At 37.4% G+C, this 12,324-nt stretch overlaps 1 long non-coding RNA gene and 1 pseudogene across 2 annotated transcripts in view; one reads left to right on the top strand and one right to left on the bottom strand.

Moving 5' to 3' along the window:
• Positions 1-12,324, bottom strand: part of LOC102117156 (uncharacterized) — an 83,791-nt gene that overhangs the window by 57,294 nt on the left and 14,173 nt on the right. Inside the window, exon 3 of one of the 2 annotated variants that reach the window (XR_010586850.1) lies at positions 10,925-11,721. The exons of the other annotated variant lie outside the window; for it this stretch is intronic. This is a non-coding gene — a long non-coding RNA (uncharacterized lncRNA). Of the gene's footprint in view, positions 1-10,924; positions 11,722-12,324 lie in introns of those variants that run through there. 2 annotated transcript variants of the gene reach the window in all.
• Positions 9,666-10,670, top strand: LOC135970927 (10 kDa heat shock protein, mitochondrial pseudogene; annotated as a pseudogene).

The following is a 12,324-nucleotide window of genomic DNA, read 5'->3' as shown; positions in this document are numbered from 1 at the left end:
ACTAGACAGCTTACATAAAACTGGCCACAAATATATATAATGAACCAATCCAGATAACTCAAACTAAAGCACACTCCAGTCCCCTGATCTGTACATCACTTGTTAATTATGCAGACTTCTACTTCATTTTGCCTATCAAATTATGGCCCTAATAAGACCTTTCTTGCACTGATTTGAATTATTAAAAGTAAAGTCTACAAACCCCTTCTTAAATTTCTTGAAGTTTTTATAGCTTTCTTACATTATTATATAGCTTTATTAAATAGTATGTCAAAATTTTACATATAACAAAATGATCTAAGTATTTTTAATGTTGCCCTGACTGCCAAAATTCTCTTCTAATCACCAAGCCTACTCCTATTTAATTATAAGTATTATAATCTAAGGTAGCATGACTGCATATTCAGAAATATCTTTGAAATAATATTTTTAAATATAAATAATTTAAAATAGAACAGTGCTGGGCTTTAAACTATAGCTTAGTGGGTTTTTTTAAAAATTAGCATCAAAGGGAAGAAATAATACAAGGATCTCTAATTGATTTTAAGGAATTCTTGCCACATCTAAAGACAAGGATTACTAGTTAATCTCTTTGGATGTTTTATAAGCACAGAATATTACCTAAATAATTGCAAGCATATACTCAAATGACAGATGGAATAAACAGAAAAAAATTTTGCATGTAACAGTCAAAACAAATTCACAGAAGATCATAATCTTTACTTGGAAGTACTATAGGGAAATGGATTCCTATTTTAATGCAAATGCCAGTAGAATTATATTTCCACAAGATAATATTCTTGTGAGGGCACACTGATTTAATAAGTTGAACTTGTAGTGAGGATGCTGATCCTGTGATGGTGACTACTATGTTGACTATTTCTGCTCTCCTGAATAATCAATATGCTCTGCTCCCATCTAATGGCTGTTGATGCAACGAAGAAACATTTATTCATTTCACCACCAGTGACCTCTTGCACCCTGATTGCTTCAGGGTGCAGATTTATTGTGCTCATCAGCACAGATGGGTTGACCCAATAATTTACGTAGCCTTATTTTCCTTCCAGACAAGTGACTTGTTACTAATTTAAGGATTAAGTGATGTGGGAGTCAATTTTAGTAGAAAAGTTACACCACTATAACTTTGCTTTCTACCATAAGATCTGTCTAGGATGAAAATAACATCAAAATTGGTTACATACTGAGACTGGGTTTACAACACTACTGGCATCCAGTGATTACCCAAAAGGGTATATCTTCATTAGCTTGAAGGCAACAAAGATATGCAAACAATTTCTATCCCAGGAAGGCTCTTTGGCCTCATCAGTTTCTTATTCGTCTAGTATTGGCATTTGTTTTCCTTTGGGGACCTTCTTGGGTTAGGGGTGGCACTTAACACAAGTCAGGCCAATCAGACTCATTTGCTCAAGATTTTTAATCTTATGTGGATAATTTAGCAACTAAAATGGATGAAGATAATTCTTGAATATTCTGACAGGACTCTTTAAAAAATAAAATGGTCCTTTCGCTCCTGCTGTCCTTTTCCTGGAGGGTTGCTAGTTCCTGAGGCTTGATGTTTCACTTTTCTTTCCATTTTGAACTATCTGTCAAATGAACACATTTTTTTGCTTAAATTAACTGGGATCAGTTTCTGTGGCTTGAAACTCAAGAATCTGGCAATAGAAAGACTTTAACATTTGTGATTAAATAGTCATTTAAAGTCACGATTTTCAGGATACAACTGGATGTCACGTTTTATAGGTGAGCACTTTTGCCACATAGACAAATATGAAAGAAAGCCTCTCAAGTGTAAAGGATTTACAGCCATTTTAACTGCCAAAGAAGAGCCAAATTCGGGAGCCCTCTTCAGTGGGAATAGAGACATCCAAGAACAAAGCAGAGAAGTGAACTGCATGGACTAGGAGACTAAGATTTACATTATGAAATCCTTCAGATAATTGAAGTTTCATCAGTATTGCAGACAAGAATCCAGCGATTACCTCAGCTAATATCTTTTAGTCATTACATATATGAGGAAATATCCCCAAAATGTCTTGGAATTTGGTAAATGTTTTTGTGGTGGGTAAGCATATTTTAAAACCAGGAAGATTTAAAATTAAGTATAAAAATACTTCAGAGAACCAAAACTATTAAAAAAATCCATAATAAACATATTTTTGTGATTTGGTAATCTCTTCATATTTTATAATTTATGTACTTCTAGCACTTCAGAAAATGTGACCTGTTAGTAAAATAATTCTTATAATTCTATTTTAAAATACAAGGATTTGTAATTTACATTGGTGATTTTAAATGGAAAGATTTTAGTTTATATACTATGTAGTTTAAAAAACAAAAATTTTTCTGAGCTCTTGAATAAGTTGAATTTAATTTCTTATATTTAAAGGAATTACTCAAGAATTCAGGGAGGTTTTTTGTTTTCAGTAAGCCTGAAAACAGAAATACCTAAAAGAAAAAGAAAAATATTAAGCTTATAATATTATAGTTTTTTAAATACATATTTTAAGTTCTGGGATAAATGTGCAGAATGTGCAGGTTTGTTACATAGGTATACTATACACATGCCATGGTGGTTTGCTGCACACATCAATCCGTTATCTACATTAGGTAGTTCTCCTAATGCTATCCCTACTCTAGCACCCCAGCTGCTGACAGGCCCCAGTATCTAATGTTCCCCTCCCTGTGTCCATGTGTTCTCATTGTTCAACTCCCAATTATGAGTGAGAACAAGCAGTGTTTGGTTTTCTGTTCCTGTGTTAATTTGCTGAGAATGATGGTTTCCAGCTTCATCCATGTACCTGGAAAGGACATGAACTCATCCTTTTTTATGGCTGCATAATATTCCATGGTGTATATGTACCACATTTTCTTTATCCAGTCTATCATTGATGGGCATTTGGGTTGATTCTAAATTTTTGCTATTGTGAACAGTGCTGCAATAAACATACATGTGCATGTGTCTTTAGAGTAGAATGATTCATAATCCATTGGGTACATACCCAGTAATGGGATTTCTGGGTCAAATGGTATTTCTGGTTCTAGATCCTTGAGGAATCGCCACACTATTTTCTACAATGGTTGAACTAATTTACACTCCCACAAACAGTGTGAAAGCATTCTTATTTCTCCACATCCTCTCCAGATCTGTTGTTTACTGACTTTTTAATGATTGCCATTTTAACTGGTGTGAGATGGTATCACATTGTGGTTTTGATTTCCATTTCTCTAATGATCAGTGATGAGGAGCTTTTTTTTTTATATGTTTTTTGGTAACATAAATGTCTTCTTTTGAGAAATGTCTGTTCATATCCTTCACCCACTCTTTGATTGGGTTGTTTGTATTTTCTTGTAAATTTGTTTAAGTTTTTTGTAGATTCTGGATATTAGCCCTTTGTCAGATGAATATACTGCAAAAATGTTCTCCCATTCTGTAAGTTGCCTGTTCACTCTGATGATAGTTTCTTTTGCTGTGGAGAAGTTCTTTAGTTTAATTAGATCCCATTTGTCAGTTTTGGCTTTTGTTGCCATTACTTTTGGTGTTTTAGTCATGAAGTCTTTGCCCATGCCTATGTCCTGAATGGTATTGCCTAGGTATTCTTCTAGGGTTTTTATGGTTTTAGGTCTTATGTTTAAGTCTTTAATCCATCTTGAGTTAATTTTTGTATAAGGTGTAAAGAAGGGATCCAGTTTCAGTTTTCTGCATGTGACTAGCCAGTTTTCATAACATTTATTAGCTAGGGAATCCTTTCCCCATTGCTTTTTTTTTTTTTTTTTTGTCAAGTTTGTCAAAGATCAGATGGCTGTAGATATGTGGTATTATTTCTGAGGCCTCTGTTCTGTTCCATTGGTCTGTATATCTGTTTTGGTACCAGTACCATGCTGTTTTGGTTACTATAGCCTTGTAGTTTGAAGTGAGGTAGCTTGATGTCTCCAGCTTTGTTCTTTTTGCTTAGGATTGTCTTGGTTATATGGGCTTTTTGTTCCATATGAAATTTAAAGTAGTTTTTTCTAATTCTTTGAAGAAAGTCAATGGTAGATTGATGGGGATAGCATTAATATATAAATTACTTTGGGCACCATGGCCATGTTCACAATATTGATTCTTCCTATCCATGAGCATGGAAGTTTTTTCATTTTTTGTGTCCTCTCTTATTTTGTTGAGCAATGGCTTGTAGTTATCCTTGAAGAGGTCCTTCACATCCCTTCTAAGTTGTATTCCTAGGTATTTTATTCTCTTTGTAGCAATTGTGAATGGGAGTTGACTCATGAGTTGGCTGTCTGTCTATCATTGGTGTATAGGAATGCTTGTGAGTTTTGCACATTGATTTTGTATCCTGAGACTTTGCTGAAGATGCTTATCAGCTTAAGGATATTTTGGGCTGAGATGATGGAGTTTTCTAAAAGTACAATCATGTCATCTGCAAACAGAGACAATTTGACTTCCTCTCTTCCTATTTGAGTACAGTTTATTTGTTATTCTTGCCTGCTTGCCCTGGCCAGAAATTCCAATACTATGTTGAATAGGAGTGGTGAGAGAGGGCATCCTTGTCTTGTGCCAGTTTTGAAATGGAATGCTTCCAGTTTTTGCCCATTCAGTATGATATTGGCTGTGGGTTTGTCATAAATATCTCTTACTATTTTGAGATATGTTCCATCAATACCTAGTTTATTGAGAGTTTTTAGCATGAAGGAATGTTGAATTTTGTCAATGGCCTTTTATGCATCTATTGAGAGAATCATGTGGTTTTTGTCATTGGTTTTGTTTATGTGATGGATTACATTTATTGATTTGCATATGTAGAATGAGATTTGCATCCCAGGGATGCAGCCAACTTGGTCATGGTGGATAAGCTTTTTGATGTGCTGCTGGATTTGGTTTGCCAGTATTTCATTGAGAATTTTTGCATCAAAGTTCATCAGGGATATTGGCCTGAAATTGTCTTTTTTCATTGTGACTCTGCCAGGTTTTGGTATCAGGATGATGCTGACCTCATAAAATGAGTTAGAGAGGAGTCCCTCTTTTTCTGTTGTTTGGAATAATTTCAGAAGGAATGGTACCAGCTCCTCTTTGTATATCTGGTAGAATTTGGCTGTGAATCCATCTGGTCATGGACTTTTTTTGGTTGTTAGGCTATTAATTACTGGCTCAATTCCAGAACTTGTTATTGGTCTCTTCAGGGATTCGACTTCTTCCCTGATTTAGTCTTGGGAAGGTTTATGTGCCGAGGAATTTATCCATTTCTTCTAGATTTTCCAGTTTATTTGCATAGAGCTGTTTATAGTACTCTCTGATGGTAGTTTGTATTTCTGTGGGGATTGTTGGTGATATCCCCTTTATCATTTTTTATTGTATCTATTTGATTCTTCTATCTTTTCTTCTTTATTAGTCTGGCTGGAGGTCTATCTATTTTGATAATCTTTATAAAAAACAGCTCCTGGATTCAATGATTTTTTGAAGGGTTTTCTGTGTCACTATCTCCTTCAATTCTGCTCTGATCTTAGTTATCTTGTCTTCCAGCTTTTGAATTTGTTTGCTCTTTCTTCTCTAGTTCTTTTAATTGGGACGCTTGGGTGTCGATTTTAGAACTTTCCCACTTTCTCCTGTGGATATTTAGTGCTATAAATTTACCTCTAAACACTGCTTTAGCTGTGTCCCAGAGATTCTAATACATTGTATCTTTGTTCTCAGTGGTTTCAAATAACTTATTTATTTCTGCCTTCATTTCATTACTTACCCAGTAGTCATCTTTCAGGAGCAGGTTGTTCAGTTGCCATGTAGTTGTGTGATTTTGAGTGAGTTTCTTGATCCTGAGTTCTAATTTGATTGTACTGTGGTCTGAGAGACAGTTTTTGTTATGATTTCTGTTCTTTCACATTTTCTGAGGAGTATTTTACTTCCAATTATGCTGGCAATTGTAGGATAAGTGTTACGTGTTGCTGATAAGAATATATATTCTGTTGATTTGGGATGGAGAGTTCTGTAGACGTCTATTAGGTCCACTTGGTCCAGAACTGAATTCAAGTCCTGAATATCCTTGTTAATTTTCTGTCTCATTGATCTGTCTAATATTGACAGTGGAATGTTAACGTCTCCCACTATTATTGTGTGGGAGTCTAAGTCTCTTTGTAGGTCTCTAAGAACTTGCTTTGTAAATCTGAGCGCTCCTGTATTAGATGCATATATATTTAGGATAGTGAGCTCTTCTTGTTCCATTGATCCTTTTACCATTATGTAATGGCCTTCTTTGTCTCTTTTGATCTTGGTTAAGTTTAAAGTCAGTTTTATGAGAGGCTAGGATTGCAACCTCTGCTTTTTATTCCTTTCCATTTGCTTGTTAAATACTCCCCCATCCCTTTATTTTGAGCTTATGTGTGTCTTTGCATGTGAGATGGGTCTCCTGAATACAGCACACTGATGGGTCTTGACTCTTTATCCAATTTGCCAGTCTGTGTCTTTTAGTTGGAGCATCTAGCCCATTTATATATGAGGTTAATATTGTTATGTGTGAATTTGATCCTGTCATTATGATGCTAGCTGGTTATTTTGCTCGTTAGTTGATGCAGTTTCTTCATAGTGCCTATGGTCTTTACAATTTGGTATGTTTTTGTAGTGGCTGGTACCGGTTTTGCCTTTTCATATTTAGTGTTTCCTTCAGGACCTCTTGTAAGGCAGGCTGGTGGTAACAAAATCCCTCAGCATTTGCTTGTCTGAAAAGGATTTAATTTCCCCTTCGCTTATGAAGCTTAGTTTGGCTGGATATGAAATTACTGGTTGAATATTCTTTTTTTTTAAGAATGTTGAATATTGGCCCTCACTCTTCTGGCTTGTAGGGTTTCTGCAGAGAGATCTGCTGTTAGTCTGATGGGCTTCCCTTTGTGGGTAACTCAACCTTTCTCTCTGGCTGATTTAAATATTTTTCCCTCGTTTCAACCTTGATGAAATTGATGATTATGTGTCTCAGGGTTGCTCTTCTTGGGGAGTATCTTTGTGTTGTTCTCTGTATTTCCTGAATTTGAATGTTGGCCTGTCTTGCTAGGTTGGGGAAGTTCTCCTGGATAATACCCTGAAGAGTGTTTTGCAACTTGGTTCCATTTTCCCTGTCACTCTCAAGTACACAGATCAAACGTAGGTTTGGTCTTTTCATATAGTCCCATGTTTCTTGGAGGCTTTGTTTGTCCCTTTTCAGTCTTTTTTCTCTAATCTTGTCTTCATGCTTTATTTCTTTAAGTTGATCTTCAATCTCTGATATCCTTTATTCAGCTTGATCGATTCAGCTATTGATTCTTGTGTATGCTTCATGAAGTTCTCGTGCTGTGTTTTTCAGCTCCATCAGGTCATTTATGTTCTTTTCTAAACTGGTTACTTTAGTTAGCAATTCCTCTAACTTTTATTCAAGGTTCTTAACTTTCTTGCATTGGGTTAGAACATGCTCCTTTAGTTCGGAGGAGTTTGTTATTACTCACCCTCTGAAGCCTACTTCTGTCAATTTGTCAAATTCGTTCTCCATCCAGTTCCTTTGCTGGTAAGGAGTTGTAATCCTTTGGAGCTTTTTTGCTCTTGTTTTTCCTCATCTTTGTGGGTTTATCTACCTTTGGTCTTTGATGTTGGTGACCTTCGCATGTGGTCTTTGTGTGGACATCCTTTTTGTTGATGTTGATGCTATTCCTTTCTGTTTATTTTCCTTCTAACAGTAAGGCCTCTCTGCTGCAGGTCTGCTGGAGTTTGCTGGATGTCCACTCCAGACCCTATTTGCCTGGGTATCTCCAGCCGAGGCTGCAGAACAGCAATGATTGCTGTCTGTTCCTTCCTCTGGAAGCATCTTCCCAGATAGGCACCTGCCAGATGCCAGCCACGGTTCTGTCTCACTGGCGTTCCAGGCTCCTGTGTGAGGTGTCTGTTGACACCTGCTGGGAGGTGTCTCCCAGTCAGAAGACATGGGGATCAGGGACCCACTTGAGGAGGCAGACTGTCTCTCAGCAGAACTCAAGCACTGTCCTAGGGAGATCCGCTGCTCTCTTCAGAGCTGGCAGACAGGAATAGTTTAAGTCTGCTGAAACTGTGCCCATAGCCACTCCCTCCCTCATGTGCTCTGTCCCAGGGAGATGGGAGTTTTATCTATAAGCCCCTGACTGGGGCTGCTGCCTTTCTTTCAGAGATGCCTTGTCCAGAGAGGAGGAATCTAGAGAGGCAGTCTGGCTACTCCAGCTTTGCCTAGCTGCAGTGGGCTCCACCAAGATTGAACTTTCTAGCAGCTTTGTTTACATCATGAGGGGAAAACTGCCTACTCAAGCCTCAGTAATGGTGGACCCTTCTGCCCCCACCAAGCTTGAGCATCACAGATCAACTTCAGAATACTGTGCTGGCAGTGAGAATTTCAAGCCAGTGGATTTTAGCTTGCTGGGCTCCATGGGGACGGGATCTGCTGAACTAGACCACTTGGCTCCCTGGCTTCAGCCCCCTTTCCAGTGGTGTGAATGGTTCTGTCTCGCTGGTGTCCCAAGTGCCACTGGGGTATGAAAAAAAAAATTCCTGCAGCTAGCTCAGTGTCTGCCCAGTCACCCAGTTTTGTGCTTGAAATCCTGGTCATGTAGGCACCCATGGGAATCTCCTGGTCTGCAGGTTGCAAAGGCAGTGGGAAAAGTATAGTATCTGGGCCAGAATGCACTGTTCCTCATGGCATAGTCCCTCATGGCTTCCCTTGGCTAGGGGAGGGAGTTCCCTAACCCCTTGTGATTCCCAGGTGAGGTGACACCATACCCTGTTTCAGCTCCCCCTCTGTGGGTTGCACCCACTGTCTAACCAGTCCCAATGAGATGAGCCAGGTACCTCAGTTGGAAAAGCAGAAAATACCCACCTTCTGCATTGATCTCACTGGGAGCTGCAGACTGGAGCTGTTCCTATTCAGCCATCTTCTCTTTTCCAATATTACAGTTTTAAATGTCCTAATATGTTTGACTTGCTCTGTATATGGGTCTAAATATTATCCAAAAACTTTAAAAATTAATGAAATTTGACTAACAAATAGAATAAAATTTGTAAATCAACTATAAAAATGTCAGCATTTATAACTCTATTCGATTTTTTTTTTGCTCAAAAACAACCAACAAAAAGGTCACATTGGCAGAATTCAGAGTCTCTAAACCTGTTGTGTTAGCCATGTTAACAGTAAGTGTTTTCCTACAATGAAAATATATTATTTGATCTGCTGGTTTGGTTTTGTTTTTCTCAGCCTCAAAGTGAAACTTTTCCTGTGCTTTTCAAATACATAATTTATCCTGAAGACACATACATAAAGTTATTAGAGCTTAAATTTATTTTTCTGAAGGAACTGGTCTACTCTCTCTCTCTATATATATATATATATATTTTTTTTGACACGGGGTCTCAGTCTGTCACCCAGGCTGGAGTGCAGTGGCAGAGTCTCGGCTCACTGCTACCTCCATCTCCCAGGTTCAAGCGACTCCCTTGCCTCAGCCTCCCAAGTAGCTGGGACTACAGGTGTGTGCCACCATGCCTGGCTAATTTTTGTATTTTTAGTAGAGACAGGGTTTCATCATATTGGCCATGCTAGTCTCAAACTCTTGACCTCAGGTGATCCACCCGCCTCGGCCTCCCAGCGTTCTGGGATTACAGGGGTGAGCCACCACGCCTGGTTTACTACTTCTTTATGTATTACCTAAACTCACAAAGGCAAGGAGAAGAAATTACTTTAAATTAAAGAGTGTCATGAAAAGAGTACTGAACTAGTCGTTGTTTGAGTTAACTATGAATTTTAATCTGAACATAGTTAACTACAATTTTGGATATATCACTTAACCACTCTGTGAAATGAGAAATTAAACAATAAAATTCTTTACAATTTTTGCCCACCCTAATATAAAATTCTATTGTTCTAAATGGAATTTAGACTGAAGATATTAATATCTTAAACTATGATTGATCTGTCAAAAAACACTTTTTAAAGAAAAAAATCATGATCCAAAAATTGAATTCATTTCAGAGGGCAGGGCTGGCTGGCCTTTTTACCTGTCCCAAGGACCTGATTTCAGATCTTTTCTTGCAGCTGCAGTAGGAATGTAGAGTATGAGCTTTGGTGCAGGAGTCTTGGCAGAACAAATATTTAGAAAGTTGATTTCTCTGTCTGACCGAGTATTGGTTGAAAGAACTGTAGCTGAAACTCTAGCCAAAAGAGGCATGATGCTTCCAGAACAAATCTCAAAGAAAAGTATTACCTCCAGCAGTAGTAGCTGTTAGATTGGTCTCTAAAAGAAAGGGTGGAGAGATTCAACCAGTTAGCATCCAACTTGGAGATAAAGTTATTTTCCCAGAATATGGAAGCATCAAAGTGCTTTAGACAAGGATTATTTCTCATTTAGAGATAGTTTAGAGATGGTGACATTCTTGGAAAGTATGCAGACTGAAATAAATCACTCTTGAAATGGCATAATCGTGAAGCTGCCCATTCTGAATCTGAAAGTTCTGAAATCTTTCATTATGTCTCTCTTTTGTAATAAACTAATAATAGCTAAACTAAAAGGAAAATGAATACAGTCCAGGAAGATCACTTGAGTTGGAGTTCAAACCCAGCCTGAGCAACATGGTGAGGCCTCATCTTTACAAAAGTGTTTTTAAAAATTAGCCAGTGTGGTGGCCCACATCTGTGGTCCCTGCTACTTGAGAGGCTGAGAAAGGAGAATCTCTTGAGCCTGGAAGGTCACAGCTGCAGTGAGCCATAATCACACCACCACACTCCAGTCTGAGCAACAGAGTGAGACGCTGTCTCAGAAAAATAATAATAGTACATGTCAAGGGTTTTATTTAACTCCTTGGTTAAACGAGGCAACCAGTGAGATATTACAAGTGCTTCAAAGAACACGTAATATCATACATTTATAGGCAGAGAAGAAATGCTGAAATAAACTTACAAATGGATGCAAAATTGGCAAAAACTAGTCAGTATCCACAGGGTGATAATTAATTTTACTCCACTGCACAAAATTTGCATATCTGTAGACTAAGACAATTTTTATTACTATGAATCTTGTACAGGTTTACAACTCTACAAAGTTGTAAAATAGTTTAAATAGTTCAGTCAAAAGCAAAAGTGCATACTGGCATGTCTTCAGTTGAAGGATATTTAACAATTTCTTTCATCCATTTCAAAATCTTCGAGAGTTGAAATACAAACTGAGTGCTCAATGGAATTTTGTAGAGGATCAACGATGGCATAAGGTAGGAATAAGGGTTAGTTATTTACATCTTTAACTGTTATTTGCTCTATTTATTGAATCATTTAGAATATGACCCTAATTTAAGTAGGAAAATGGATATAAAAGGGTTCTCAAAATACTTTATTTCTACAGAATTCCACAGCTCAATAAATAAGGCTCCAGAATTGGTCCAGCATGATCTGGAAGTCATACTTGATTCTTGCCTCTCCCTCAACTGCACATCGTGCCATTAGTTAGTAGTCCTGTTGTTTTTATCCTTAAAATGTATCTCAAATCTGTTTTTCTCTTTCTATCTTGACTGCCACTGACCTATTTCAACCACCCTCAACTTTTGTCAGAATGATTATCATTACCTTTCAAATGTGTGGCAGAAAAATATTTTAAGCTAAAATACCTTTTTAAATATTGCTGTACTTTTTTCTTATCCTGTCTTCATTCAAATAAATTGATTCAGTTCTCACTGCCATCCTGGAGGAGAGGGGTGTGGAGGAAAGAGTTGTGGAAGAGCAAAATATCAGAAATTGCTTGGAAATCTTTCAGGCCTTTGTTTCTAAACAGCTAATTCTTAAAGGTGGGAGAAGATTAGGGTATAGACGGCATATTTAAGCAAGAATCATGATAGGAATATGATTTCCCCAAAACAAGAAATCCCTGATGTTAGAAGGATAGGTTGAATAGTGAGAACAGAGAGTTCTGAGTGTGTAAATGCAGAGGAGACCCGTGATCTACTTTGTAAGCATAACCCCTATAGCAGCTGGAATACTTCAGTAATAAAATGACTGTTTGGTAGGAATCTAGGCAACTTTGCAAAGAATTCTATACTTGAACCCTAGCAGAGAGCCCTTGGATTTGAAGAGCCATATTACAGAGAATAACTAATTCTTAGAAGTACATGGGGTTTCAGAATGAACAGACAACTCGATAACCAAATGCTCTCACTTAAACTCCAAATTTTAGTATTGCATAAGATTCTGCAGCTACGGTTAATAAAAAATCCAGAAAGATAGGAGTAACTTATAATAACTAAGGTTAAACTTTTCAACCTGCGTAATGATATGGGAAGCTGAAATT

Source organism: Macaca fascicularis, chromosome 5 (genome assembly GCF_037993035.2).
Source record: "Macaca fascicularis isolate 582-1 chromosome 5, T2T-MFA8v1.1".
NCBI classification, from domain to species: domain Eukaryota; kingdom Metazoa; phylum Chordata; class Mammalia; order Primates; family Cercopithecidae; genus Macaca; species Macaca fascicularis.
The sequence above is the reverse complement of the archived record's forward strand: the minus strand, read 5'-3'. Positions and strand labels throughout refer to the sequence as shown.